Raw genomic sequence first — 15177 nt, forward strand, 5'->3', positions numbered from 1 at the left:
TAGCCCTCTCACAGGAGCCTTTAACCATTCGTGGCCAAAAACAAAGGAAATGGGCAAGAGTTACTGCTCTGCTTATCAGAAAGTGTCTCCTAAAGTCTTGTCTCCTAAATCATTTTTCTGGCCCCTTTATAGTAATTCTTTCTTTATTCACATTTCTTGGCCTACTGAACGCTATAGTCAAATCCTCCCTCAATTTTCTTTTTTCTGAAGTATATAAAACTACATTTTCTTCAGCCTTTTTTTAAAAAAATGATAATTATCTTGTTTATTGGTATTTGGAAAATCTAATGAGATCACATATTTAAAAATCACATACTATCAAAAGATAAATAGTAGTAGTAATTCCTTCTGGAATATTTTTGCCCCTCATCCAACCAATGTTAGGTCCCTTACCCCCTTTCTTAGCAACTTTTATTAATTTCTTGTGTGTCTATCAGAAGTTTTTTGTGGCAAAGGTACATGTGTATGTTTCAGAGGTTACTGTTGTCATGAATTCACAGAAGCCAGAGCCTGGAAAGCATTAAGTGGTCCTGAGCACCCCATTTCCAATGAGAGAGCATAGCAGTGCTCAAACGGCTGGGTGTCCTATAATTCAACTCAATTCTGGCACTGTCTACCTGTAGATAGCATCAGATCTCACATGTTAAGGGCTCAGTCCAGCAGGAATGCACACACACACTTCAGGTGCCAGTCACCAAGTATATGTTGTCACCTGTGCTTCTGACCCTTGTACCACAGATCAGAGGTTCCAACGAACCCCTTCTTAGCTTTAATTAATTTGCTCAAGTGACTCATAGTACTCACAGAAATATCCTATTAAGTAGATTAACCGGTGTATTATAAAATGATAAAACTCAGCAACAGCCAGATAGAAAACATGTATAGGATGAGGTATGGGGAGAAAGCATGGAGCCCACTCTCCCCAAATCTCCATGTGCTCACCAACTGGGAAGCTCCCTGAACCTGTCCTTGGGGGTTTATGGAGGCTTCAGTACACAGGTGTGACTGAATAACTCATTGGCCATGGGCGATTGAGCTCAATCTTGAGTGGCTCTTCCCTGCCCTGAGGGCAAGGGGGTGGGACTGAAAGTTCCAACCTCTAATCACAATGTTGGCTCCACAGGCTGCCTGCTCCCATCCTTAAGTGCTTTCCAAAGATCACCTTGTTAACATAACAAAAGACACCATTATCATCTCATCACTTAGGAAATCCCAAGGGTTTTAGAAACTGGCAGAAACTGGGACAGAGACCAAAACTATAATTCTTATTACTCCTAAATCACAGTTATCTAGGTAAATGTTTGTATCACCCCAAACAGGCAGTAGTCACCAGGGAAAATAAGTTAATTGCCAGTCTTTTCTATTAATTTTTAAAAATCAGATTTAAGAAGAGAATTTTTTTAATGGCCAGTGAAAATGTCTCTTACTTTAGCTCTTGCCTTTTTCTAGTTATTATTTATTTTTTCAACTTTTAGTTTAGTTTTGAAAAGTGTCTTTAAGTTATTTTAAGGTTAGAACCGAACCTTCCAGGGTTAAAAAAATATTGCATCTCTTGAAAGAGATTATTTTAGACTTAGTGAAATGGATTTGATGCTAGAGAACATGTGACATCATACATTTGACCTTTTTGAAATGATTTACATTATATCAGCTACATTTTAAGTCCAGCAACTGTAACCAAAAAAAAAGAAAAAAACCCCCTACTAATTAAGGCAACTTTGCAGATTGATGGCATTAGATTATCAATTAAGATCTCAGTTTTAAACCAGATTTTTCCTCTAAATAGTGATCCAAAGAACACTAGTTTTACGGTCATTCTAATTAGTCAGACAGCCTTCTGATTGTTTAGTGCCTTCACTTGAAGTTTGTTAAATATTTTGACTATCACCTATGCTCCCATGGGACATTAGTGAATGTGAAGTCAACAAAAAAGAAAAAAAAGTAAGAAAAAGGATTTTGTAGTAAAATAAACTTGAGAAATCCTGGGTTCAGTAAATTTAAACATGTTTCGTGACTGGAGGACTTTTGAGATGTGGAATGAGCTATAATGTGCTCTGTGAATTTCACTGTTAAGTAGAGTTTTGTCTGAAGTGTTTTTAAACTTTATTTGGCTCTACAACCCTTTGTCAGTGGAACATTTTAAAGGACTCTGTTTCTAGCAACTTTGGAAAATGCTGTTCTGGTCTCAGTTGAGCCCTTGAAATCTTAGCATTTGGAAGGAGATCCACACACAAGCTCATCCAATTTCTGGTACAGAAATCTACCATGTATCCATGCTATAGGCTCACTCAGCTGTGGATGAGTATTTTGATAACAAAATGCTCGCTACCCATAAATCAGCTGATTCTATAGTCGGAATGCTGGTCTGTTAGGAGGTTTTAACTTTTTAAGTGCCTTTTACTATTAGAAAATTTTAAGTTTTAAAATTTTGTCTATTGGACCTAGATCTGATCTCTGGATTAAGATAAGTCCTACTCAAGTAAAAGAATCCTTATTTTTCAAGGATGATTTGTACATGAAAAAAAAAAAAATCCATATACTTAAAATCATCTGTAAATAGTGACTGAAGAGTAATTGAAAATACATTTGAAAATAATTTTCATTTGAAATTTATGTCAAACTATGTTATTATATAAACGAATCCAGTATATTTTCTCTTATAGCCAGTAAAATTTAGGTTAAATTTTAATTAAGCACAAGTGCTACAATTAAAAAAAAGAATTACATTCTGTTTCGAGTGATTATTTCAGCAAAACTGGTTTATGGGACAGTAAACTGTCCTTCACTGCATGTTCAATGTTAGCAGCTCAAACAGGCTAATTCTGGTAAAAATTCAACAGTTTTCCAAGGCCTTCTCTTAATTATTTGATACTCAATTGTTTTTTCTTTTACTTCTATTGTATCTCTTTTTTAAATTGTTAACTACACATCCTCATTTATCAACGGCTTTGTATGTTTAACCCAGCAGATCTCTGGTATTATTTACAATGGCTTCATGATATTATAGCTTTAAAATTCAGAATTTCACTTTAAAGTTGATTTGAATTTTATTTCTATTAAACGGTATTATGTTTATGTTATGAATCCATCAGTGAGTAATTTTCTGAAACAGGATGAGCAGTTTGCTGACTTAGAAGGGCTGGAATCTATAGACACCTTAAAATTAGGATGTAGATAACGAATAGTTGGATGACAAGAAACCCTGTTATATGAATACAGGAATAATAATGAGTGTTCCAAATCTTATCTTTTCTGTTCTTACTTTTCTCCAAAGGTTAGTTCTAGAGTCCTTAATTCTCCATTCAGTATTAAATGATTGACTATTTGCAGCCATCCCACCATTCTCCCCACTTCTAGGTCTGAGTTTGATAAACCTTTTGGTTTCATCCTTTATTTGTGAAGTAGTGTTCCTAGTCAAGCCAGAAGGCTGTTCCATTAAAGGTTTAGCATTTTAGTGATTTTAGTAGTAAGGGTAAGGATAAGTGGTCTTCAGCCCGTCACAGTCTTCCACCCAACCTTTCTTCATATGAATTTCCTGCAGTAGAAAAATTAGACAGCCAGGCTGAATGATTGAGTCCCTGACTATGACTAGCAATGAACTACTCAGCCCTGGCTTCCTGGGCATGCCATCCTTCAAAAACAGCCTGCCAGATGGAATCTCAATCCCCTAGCTTGGCATTCAAGATACTCATACTCTAATCCACCAAAATCCACTTCCAGTAGTTCTCCCCACTTCTTTCATACAGCAAATATCCATTCACCCAACTGCATTCACTTATCTGGAGTGCAAGTTCTTTTCCTTATATTCCAATATATCCCTATTTCATCTGCCTAGGAAGTCTTTCAACTTCTTCACAATCTTCAATCCTACATGGTCTTTACTTTCCTACCTTTACAACTTGACCTTAAGAAAATTTTTGCTTTCCAAGATCTATAAGTCAATCAATCAATAAACCATTAATAAGTTCATAGGCTGCTTCAATACAGTTCTCCTCAATACAAATATAGTTGTCAATCCTTAATAATAACAGCTTATATTTGATCACATAGAAATGTATTTTAACTCACATATTTGTTATCTAAAATGATAGTATAGCACTCTTCATTTCGTTGGTTATTTTCTCACATATTTTAATGTCAGTATCACCTCTTTGAAGACTTAAAGTATATGTTGTCCATTTTTTCAGTATTTTAGTATCCTGCCCTGTTTTACACTTAGTGGGTGTTCAATAAATGACTTCGACACTTCACAGAATGGAGAAAATTTTCCCAAATCCTACAAGCGTTGACCCTCTCTGACTTTGCACATCACTTGTTAATGGCAGCTGGGTAGTTGTGTTTGATAGAAATTCAAGAAAAAATTTCTACATGTTTCAAGACCAAAGCCACAGTCATATGAGGACCTTAGCATCATGAATATATTTTTAAATATATACAATGGAGAATTGCACTTTTATGATTTTGTGATGAATCACATGTAAAACAGTCATTCACATTTTATTTATTTATTATTATTTTTAAATATCTTTATTGGAGTATAATTGCTTTACAATGGTGTGTTAGTTTCTGCTTTATAACAAAGTGAATCAGCTGTACATATACATATATCCCCACATCTCCTCCCTCTTGCATCTCCCTCCCACCCTCCCTATCCCCCCCCTCTAGGTGGTCACAAAGCACTGAGCTGATCTCCCTGTGCTATGTGTCTACTTCCCACTAGCTGTCTATTTTACATTTGGTAGTGTATATATGTCCATGCCACTCTCTCTTTGTCCCAGCTTACCCTTCCCCTTCCTATGTCCTCAAGTCCATTCTCTATGTCTGCGTCTTTATTCCTGTCCTGCCCCTAGGTTCTTCAGAACCATTTTTTCTTTCTTTCTTTCTTTTTTTTTTAGATTCCATATATATGTGTTAGCATACAGTATTTGTTTTTCTCTTTCTGACTTACTTCACTTTGTATGACAGACTCTAGGTCAATCCGCCTCACTATGAATAACTCAATTTCATTTCTCTTTACAGCTGAGTAATATTCCATTGTATATATGTGCCACATCTTTATCCATTCATCTGTCGATGGACACTTAGGTTGCTTCCATGTCCTGGCTATTGTAAATAGAGCTTCAAAGAACATTCTGGTACATGTCTCTTTTTGAATGATGATTTTCTCAGGGTATATGCCCAGCAGTGGGATTGCTGGGTCGTATGGTAGTTCTATTTTTAGTTTTTTAAGGACCCGACATACGGTTCTCCATAGTGACTGTATCAATTTACATTCCCACCAACAGTACAAGAGTGTTCCCTTTTCTCCACACCCTCTCCAGCATTTATTGTTTGTAGATTTTTTTGATGATGGCCATTCTGACCTGTGTGAGGTGATACCTCATTGCACTTTTGATTTGCATTTCTCTAATGATTAGTGATGTTGAACATCCTTTCATGGGTTTGTTGTCAATCTGTATATTTTCTTTGGAGAAATGTCTGTTTAGGGCTTCTGTCCATTTTGGGATTGGCTTGTTTGTTTTTTTGATGTTGAGCTGCATGAGCTGCTTGTATATTTTGAGATTAATCCTTTGTCAGTTTCTTCATTTGCAAATATTTTCTCCCATTCTCAGGGTTGTCTTTTCATCTTGTTTATGGTTTCCTTTGCTGTGCAAAAGCTTTTAAGTTTCATTAGGTCCCATTTGTTTATTTTTGTTTTTATTTCCATTTCTCTAGGAGGTGGGTCAAAAAGGATCTTGCTGTGATTTATGTCATAGAGTATTCTGCCTGTGTTTTCCTCTAAGAGTTTTATAGCGTCTGGTCTTACATTTAGGTCTTTAATCCATTTTGAGTTTATTTTTGTGTATGGTGTTAGGGAGTGTTCTAATTTCGTTCTTTTAAATGTAGCTGTCCAGTTTTCCCAGCACCATTATTGAAGAGGCTGTCTTTTCTCCATTGTATATTCTTGCCTCCTTTATGAAAAATAAGGTGACCATATGTGCGTGGGTTTGTCTCTGGGCTTTCTATCCTGTTCCATTGATGTATATTTCTGTCTTTGTGCCAGTACCATACTGTCTTGGTTACTGTACCTTTGTAATATAGTCTGAGGCCTGGGAGCATAATTCCTCTAGCTCTGTTTTTCTTTCTCAAGATTGCTTTTGGTATTCAGGGTCTTTTGTGTTTCCATACAAATTGTGAAATTTTTTGTTCTAATTCTGTGAAAAATGCCATTGGTAGTTGGATAGGTATTGCATTGAATCTGTAGATTGCTGTGGGTAGTATTGTCATTTTCACAATGTTGATTCTTCCAATCCAAGAACATGGTATATCTCTCCATCTGTTTGTATCATGTTTAATTTCTTTCCTCAGTGTCTTACCGTTTTCTGCATAAAGGTCTTTTGTCTCCTTAGGTAGGTTTATTCCTAGGTATTTTATTCTTTTTGTTGCAGTGGTAAATGGGAGTGTTTCCTTAATTTGTGTTTCAGATTTTTCATTATTAGTGTATAGGAATGCAAGAGATTTCTGTTCATTTATTTTGTATCCTGCTATATAACCAAATTCATTTATTAGCTCTAGTTAGTGTTCTGGTAGCATCTTTAGCATTCTGTATGTATAGTGTCATGTCATCTGCAAACAGTGACAGCTTTACTTCTTTTCCAATTTGGATTCCTTTTATTTCTTTTTCTTCTCTGATTTCTGTGGCTAGAACTTCCAAAACTATGTTGAATAATAGTGGTGAGAGTGAACAACCTTGTCTTGTTCCTCATCTTAGAGGAAATGGTTTCAGTTTTTCACCATTGAAAACGGTGTTGGCTGTGGGTTTGTCATATATGGCCTTTATTATGTTGAGGCAAGTTCCCTCTATGCCTACTTTCTGGAGGGTTTTTATCGTAAATGGGTGTTGAATTTTGTGGAAAGCTTTTCCTGCATCTATTGAGATGATCGTATGGTTTTTCTCCTTCTATTTGTTAATATGGTTTATCACATTGATTGATTTGCATATATTGAAGAATGCTTTCATTCCTGGGATAAACCCCACTTGATCATGGTGTAGGATCCTTTTAACGTGCTGTTGGATTCTGTTTGCTAGTATTTTGTTGAGGATTTTTGCATCTATGTTCATCAGTGATATTGGTTTGTAGTTTTCTTTCTTTGCGACATCTTTGTCTGGTTTTGGTATCAGGGTGATGGTGGCCTCGTAGAATGAGTTTGGGAATGTTTCTCCCTCTGCTATATTTTGGAAGAGTTTGAGAAGGGTAGGTGTTAGCTCTTGTCTAAATGTTTGCTAGAACTCGCCTGTGAAACCATCTGGTCCTGGGCTTTTGTTTGTTGGAAGATTTTTAATCACAGTCTCTATTTCAGTGCTTCTGATTGGTGTCTTTATATTTTCTATTTCTTCCTGGGTCAGTCTCAGAAGGTTGTGCATTTCTAAGAATTTGTGTTTCTTCCAGGTTGTCCATTTTATTGGCATAGAGTTGTTTGCAGTGATCTCTCATGATCCTTTGTATTTCTGCAGTGTCTGTTGTTACTTCTCCTTTTTCATTTCTAATTCTGTTGATTTGAGTCTTCTTCCTTTTTTTCTTAATGAGTCTGGCTAATGGTTTATCAATTTTGTTTATCTTCTCAAAGAACCAGCTTTTAGTTTTATTGATTTTTGCTCTCGTTTCCTTCATTTGTTTTTCATTTATTTCTGATCTTATTTTTATGATTTCTTTCCTTCTGCTAACTTTGGGGGTTTTTTTGTTCTTCTTTCCCTATTTGCTTTAAGTGTAAGGTTAGATTGTTTATTTGAGTTGTTTCTTCCTTCTTGAGGTAGGCTTGTATTGCTATAAACTGCCCTCTTACAACTGCTTTTGCAGCATCCCGTAGGTTTTGCGTCATCGTGTTTTCATTGTCATTCGTTTCTAGGTATTTTTTGATTTCTTCAGTGATCTCTTGGTAATTTAGTAACATATTGTTCAGCCTCCATGTTTTTGTATTTTGTACAGTTTTTTTCCTGTAATTGATATCTAGTCTTGTAGCATTATGGTCAGAATAGGTACTTGATACGATTTTAATTTTCTTACATTTACCAGGGCTTGACTTGTGACAAGTCAATATATGATCTATCCTGGAGAATGTTCCATGAGCACTTGAGAAGAAAGTGTATTCTGTTCTTTATGGATGGAATGTTCTATAAATATCAATTAAGTCCATCTTGTTTAATGTGTCGTTTAAAGCTTGTGTTTCCTTATTTATTTTCATTTTGGATGATCTGTCCTTTGGTGAAAGTGGGGTGTTAAAGTCCCCTCCTATGATTGTGTTACTGTTGATTTCCCCTTCTATGGCTGTTAGCATTTGCCTTATGTATTGAGGTGCTCCTATTTTAGGTGCGTAAATATTTACAATTGTTATATCTTCTTGGATCGATCCCTTGATCATTATGTAGTGTCCTTCTTTGTCTCTTGTAATAGTCTTTATTTTAAAGTCATTTTGTCTGATATGAGAATTGCTATTCCAGCTTTCTTTTGATATCCATTTGCATGGAATATCTTTTTCCATCCCCTCACTTTCAGTCCGTATGTGTCCCTAGTATGTGTCTGAAGTGGTTCCTTTGTAGACAGTATATATAGGGGTCTTGTTTTTGTGTCCATTCAGCCAGTCTATGTCCTTTGGTTGGAGCATTTAATTCATTTACATTAAGGTAGTTATTGATATGTATGTTCCTATTCCCATTTTCTTAATTCTTTTGGGTTTGTTATTGGAGGTTTTTTCCTTCTCTTGTGTTTCCTATCTAGAGAATTTCCTTTAGCATTTGTAGTAAAGCTGGTTTTGTGGTGCTGAATTCTCTTAGCCTTGGCTTGTCTGTAAAGGTTTTAATTTCTCCGTGAAATCTGAATGAGATCCTTGCTGGGTAGAATTGTCTTGGTTGTAGGTTTTTCCCTTTCATCACTTTGAATATGTCTTGCCACTCCCTTCTGGCTTGCAGAGTTTCTGCTGAAAGTTCAGTTGTTAACCTTATGGGGATTCCCTTGTATGTTATTTGTTGTTTTCCCTTGCTGCTTTTAATATTTTTTCTTTGTATTTAATTTTTGATAGTTTGATTAATATGTGTCTTGGCATGTTTCTCCTTGGATATTTCCTGTATGGCACTGTCTGCGCTTCCTGGACTTGATTGCCTATTTCCTTTCCCATATAAGGGAAGTTTCCAACTGTATTCTCCTCAAATATTTTCTCAGTCCCTTTCTTTTTCTCTTCTTCTTCTGCGACCCCTATAATTCGAATGTTGGTGTGTTTAATGTTGTCCCAGAGGTCTCTGAGACTGTCCTCAATTCTTTTCATTCTTTTTTCTTTATTCTGCTCTGCAGTAGTTATTTCTACTATTTTATCTTCCAGGTCACTTTTCTGTTCTTCTGCCTCAGTTATTCTGCTATTGATTCCTTACAGAGAATTTTTAATTTCATTTATTGTGTTCTTCATCATTGTTTGTTTGCTCCTTAGTTCTTCTAGGTCCTTGTTAAACGTTTATTGTATTTTCTCCATTCTATTTCCTAGCTTTTGGCTCATGTTTACTATGATTACTCTGAGTTCTTTTTCAGGTGGACTGCCTATTTCCTCCTCATTTGTTTGGTCTGGTGGGTTTTTTCCTTGTTCCTTCATCTGCTGTGTATTTCTCTGTATTCTCATTTTGCTTAACTTACTGTGTTTGGGGTCTCCTTTTTGCAGGCTGCAGGTTCGTAGTTCCTGCTGTTTTTGGTGTCTGCCCCCAATGGCTAAGGTAGGTTCAGTGGGTTGTGTAGGCTTCCTGGTGGATGGGAGTGGTGCCTGTGTTCTGGTGGATGAGGCTGCATCTTGTCTTTCAGGTGGGCAGGACCAAATCCTGTGGTGTGTTTTGGGGTATCTGTGAGCTTATTATGATTTTAGGCAGCCTGTGTGCTAATGGGTGGAGTTATGTTCCTCTCTTGCTAGTTGTTTGGCATAGGGTTTCCAGCACTGTAGCTTGCTGGTCGTTGAGTGGAGCTGGGTGTTAGCGTTTAGATGGAGATCTCTGGGAGAGCTTTCGCCTTTTGATATTACGTGGTGCCGGGGGGGGGGGGTCTCTCGTGGACCAATGTCCTGAACTTGGCGCTCCTGCCTCAGAGGCACAGGCCTGACACCCTTCAGAGCACCAAGACCCTGTCAGCCACACAGCTGAGAACAAAAGGGAGAAAAAAAGAAAGAAAGAAAGTAAAAACTAAATAAAATAAAGTTATTAAAATAAAAAAAAATTAAAAAGTAATTTAAAAAAAGAAAGAAGAGAGCAACCAAACCATAAAAGAAATCCACCAATGATAACAAGCCCTATAAACTATACTAAAAAGCAAAAAAAACAAAAGACGTACAGACAGAACCATAGGACAAATGGTATAAGCAAAGCTATACAGACAAAATCACAGAAAATCCACCGCCTCAATTTTGGGATGATTCATTGTCTATTCAGGTATTCCACTGATGGGATAGATTTCCCTTTTTCTTCTTTGTTCGCACAGCTCCTGGGGCTCAGCTTTGGATTTGGCCCCGCCTCTGCGTGTAGGTCACCTGAGGGCGTCTTTTCTTCACCCAGACAGTACAGGGTTAAAGGAGCAGCTGCTTCGGGGGCTCTGGCTCACTCAGGCCGGGGGGAGGGTGGGGTATGGAGTGCGGGGCGAGCCTGCCGCAGCAGAGGCCAGCGTGACGTTGCACCAGCCTGAGGCGCACCGTGCGTTCTCCCGCGGAAGTTGTCCCTGGAATTCGGGACCCTGGCAATGGCGGGCTGCAAAAGCTCCTGGGAGGGGAAGTGTGGACAGTGGCTTGTGCTTTCACACAGGATTCTTGGTGGCTGCAGCAGCAGCCTTAGCATCTTCTGTCTGTTTCTGGGGTCCGTGCTGATAGCCACGGCTCGCGCCCATCTCTGGAGCTCGTTTCGGCAGTGCTTTATTAATCCCCTCTCCTTGTGCACCCCGAAACAGTGGTGTCTTGCCTCTTAGGCAGATCCAGACATTTTCCTGGACTCCCTCCCAGCTAGCTGTGGCACACTAGCCCCCTTCAGGCTGTGTTCACGCAGCCAACCCCAGTCCTCTACCTGGGATCTCACCTCTGAAGCCCGAGCCTCAGCTCCCAGCCCCCACCTGCCCTGGCAGGTGAGCAGAGAAGCCTCTGAGGCTGGTGAGTGCTGGTCAGCACCGATCTGTGCGGGATGCTCTCCGCTTTGCCTTTCGCACCCCTGTTGTGCTCTCCTCCGTGTCTCCAAAGCTTCCCCCCACCCACTACTCCCTGTCTCTACCAGTGAAGGGGCTTCATAGTGTGTGGAAACTTTTCCTCCTTCACAGCTCCCTCCCAAAGGTGCAGGTCCCATCCCTATTCTTTTGTCTCTGTTTTTTCTTTTTTCTTTTACCCTACCCAAGTACTTGAGGAGTTTCTTGCCTTTTGGGAAGTCTGAGGTCTTCTGCCAGTGTTCAGTAGGTGTTCTGTAGTTGTTCCACATGTAGATGTATTTCTGATGTATTTGTGGAGAGGAAGGTGATCTCCACGTCTTACTCCTCTGCCATCTTGAAGGTTCATTCATATTTTAAATACTCTTCAGAGCACAATTTTTAAACTTCTATTTCTCTAAACATAATGATTTAATAATTAAGAGGTGTCAAAATATTACAGTTGGTTTTTCTTGTCATTCTGTTTGTTTGTTTGATCCCATATTGTATCTTGGAGATTTTGGGGCAACTTATATTCTGTAGCAGTATACAGTATATATGCACAATGTTTTAAAAATCTGATGTATAAATATTGAGTTTTACTGTCACCTAGATGGCAGATATGCAAAAAATAAATTCATTAAAATATTTCTAATGTCCTGGTTTTAAAATAGGGAGCACTTTCTCGATGTTCATCTCCTCACATAGTCATAAAGTTTCCTACTTTAACAAAAGTCACTTGGTTCTCTGCACGCCAATGAACTTGAATGTTAAATTTACAAGTTCATGCTAATGTGTTCTCTGCTAAATTTGGGAATTTTCTTTCTGTGTATCCATTGATATTTCACTATTTATCATGGTGGTGTAAATGCTTGGGTTAGCTTGACCTAAAGGCATCCAAATTCATGGAAATGAATGTGGAAATGGGACGATATAATTAAATATCACAATTAATGGGCTTGATGCTCCTATTTCATTCTTCACACAAACATATTAAAAGTAGATTTATTTTTTATTACGTAAGACTTGGTTCTATATATAGTTCAGCCAGAAGTAAAATTATTCCTAAATCACCCTGTCTCTCAACCTAATGCATCAGCTTCAGCCTGTACACATAATGACAGTCAGACCTTGATTGGCTTTTTTCTCTTCCAACTGGTGGTGTAGACAGCAAACAGGAACCCTGTCTGAGAAGAGTTTGTGTATAGACCCAGAGAAAAATTTTAACATGGCACTGTTGTTTATGTTATGATCGACCAAATTTATTGATCCAGTCATTTATTTATTTGTTCTTACAAAGTCCTGTATTCATCCATCCAGCACATTTCCTGAATACTTACCATGCACCAAATACTGAAACTACAGTAATAAGCAAAACAGACATAGCCCACGTAGTCCCGGATTTCATAATTTGGAAAGCACAGCTGGACTAGAGTTACCCTTAGGAAAAATACGTTCAGATATAATTAGATAATCACACAAATATGTGAAATGAATAATAAACATATGATGCTGTAAAAGCAACGAGACCCAGTATTTTCAGGAGGTCAAAGAAAGGCTTTTTTGTGTCAGTGCCATTTGAACTGAGATGGGAAGGACGCATTAACTAAACAGTGGTGGTGATGGGGAAAGTAATCACTAGCTATCTGACCTCAGACAGGTTACTTAACCAGTTTATGCATCAGTTTTCTCATCTATCAAATGACAAGGTTAATAGTACCTACTTTATAGGGTCTGGTGAGGATCTGGTAAGAGTTTAGGACTATGTTCACTACATGGGCTCTATGTAAATATTACATATTGTTGTTACATGGCATTTTTACCCATAGTTTGCTAAGCTAGAAACATACTGAAGAAAATGAAAATAATTAAATAATACTGAATGTTGATTTCAGATTTATTCAAAGTAAGATGCAAGTGATAAATAAAACTTTCCATACAAAAGTCACAATTCAGGTAGGGAGACAACATGGAAAATGTTGAAAGCGATGAAAATGATGATGTGAACTGCTTACAATATAGGCATTATGAAATGACACCTAGGAAAACTGGAAATCAATGAAGTGTTAATTGCTATTTTTTCTGGAAAGGGAAGATGGATGCTTGCAATAAACTTAAATGAAAGATTTTTAAAAATGGTGCCCTGGGAACAGAGAGGCACAAAAGCATGCTCATAATTTTGTGGCTTGGGCTGAAGCATTTCTCAAATGTCCTTGAAAGTTTCCAAAGACAGTCTTTCCTCAGGAAAGTATTTCTCCTGTGAGTAAATAATGTTCTTGCCTAGAAATGAAATGCAGTAATATATTACATTGCAAGTGAACTGTTAGCAAGACTGGCAGCAGAAGTTCAGAAACAAATGTCGCATTGCAATCTAGAGTTTGAGGTTCTGTATCTGAACTTCCATAACTTCTAAAGGGATGCCCTTTGTATGAAATCAAAATAGTCCAGAGAAGAATTTTGACTTCTCTTTACTTAACTATTAGAAGGATTTATTTGGAATTATTATTGTGTCATGCATGTTCTGCCTTAAATTTTCTGTGGTTGAGTTGCACAATTGATAAGCTAAGGTTTCTTTACACCATAAAAAGGCTCCTTTTAAGGAGTCCTATAATAATGACATTTAAAATACTTGCTTGCTTTTGAAGAAAGCTTCATGCTTGGGCTTTCCTGGTGGTGCAGTGGTTGAGAGTCCGCCTGCCGATGCAGGGGACACAGGGTCGTGCCCCGGTCCGGGAAGATCCCACATGCCGTGGAGCGGCTGGGCCCGTGAGCCATGGCTGCTGAGCCTGCGCATCCGGAGCCTGTGCTCCGCAACAGGAGAGGCCACAACAGTGAGAGGCCCACGTACCGGAAAAAAAAAAGAAAGAAAGAAAGCTTCATGCTTTCCAAAGTGCTTTATAAACGCATTTCTATGAGGCAGGTGGAACATGTCCTGTCAACAGTATTTTACAGAAAAGAAAATGGAGGCTGTAAAGGAAAGCTGCTTGGTCAAGGTCATTCAGTGCGTTAGGCGAGTTTTCATCACAGGAGTACTCACAGTTGAGCAGGGAATCCAGCAGGGAAAGCTTAAGGCTTTAGTCTATCTTTACACACGTATTTTTGCATAAATGAAAAATTTACCCAAAATGAAGTGCATTAGGTACCTAGTACTGCCTTCTTGTTCCTTAGAGTCTAATGAGGGATATAGACTGAGCATATTCTATCCCAATGAAGATAACTTAGATTATTCTGAGGATGATCACTTGGGCTTCAGAATCTGAATTCCAGCTTGACCCCTAACATGAAGGAAGTTACTTAATCTTTCAGAGCCTGTTTCTCCATCCCTTAAATGGCAATTTGAATGCTCTCTTATATGTTTATTAACTCATTCACTTAACAAAGCACCTGCTAGATCTCAAGTACTCTGCTAAGAATGGTGAAGCTTTTCTAGGAAGCCAGAAGGCATCCTCCAGTGGATAGCGGAGGTCAAGAGAGGTTAGAGTTAACACTTGAATTTGACAGTGGGAGAAGATGAAAGGTTCACACGGCAAGGAAAAGAGAAAAAGACTATTATACGGGTTAAAGAGCTAGACCTGGAGATATTTGGAGTGACAAAATTTCTGAATTTTGATGTACCATACTTCCTGCCTCAGTTTCCACATCTTGGAAATGGGAATAATGATTAAACGTGTTTCACAGTATTCATTTGGTAGAGATTAAATGAGGATTAAAAAAGCATGGAAAGTGGCATAGGACAAATTTGATAAATTATTATGTATGAAAGTGTGTATAAATAAAATCAATTGCCATGACCCCTCTTCGTACCAAGTGATCACAGCACGCTTTAATTTTCTAGCTGAGTCTGGATATGGATTCGTAACTTTATTCAAACAGTGTATCAGGCACCACTTAACCTTTGGATTGGCTGGAAATTTTTGCTCCTCTGCTCTAATACAATTTAATTTTAATTTTGGTTTTTAAGGTACATGGGTATAAATAAGAAGAGTATTAAAGAAGTGTATTTCAGATT

The 15177-nt window shown here is 37.9% G+C and overlaps 1 protein-coding gene across 23 annotated transcripts in view; it reads left to right on the forward strand.

Annotated features, from left to right (window-relative positions):
• The window catches only part of LOC149743948 (uncharacterized), a 174651-nt gene that overhangs the window by 43227 nt on the left and 116247 nt on the right, over positions 1-15177 (forward strand). The window contains exon 3 of one of the 23 annotated variants that reach the window (XR_016391630.1): positions 9685-9736. The exons of the other annotated variants lie outside the window; for them this stretch is intronic. The gene's annotated coding sequence lies outside the window, so the exon portion shown is untranslated. The remainder of the gene's footprint in view (positions 1-9684; positions 9737-15177) is intronic. 23 annotated transcript variants of the gene reach the window in all.

Source organism: Delphinapterus leucas, unplaced genomic scaffold (genome assembly GCF_059928025.1).
Source record: "Delphinapterus leucas isolate spDelLeu-1000000601 "Yukka" unplaced genomic scaffold, BTC_Dleu_Yukka2 spDelLeu_asBTCV2_sq40, whole genome shotgun sequence".
Classification (NCBI taxonomy): domain Eukaryota; kingdom Metazoa; phylum Chordata; class Mammalia; order Artiodactyla; family Monodontidae; genus Delphinapterus; species Delphinapterus leucas.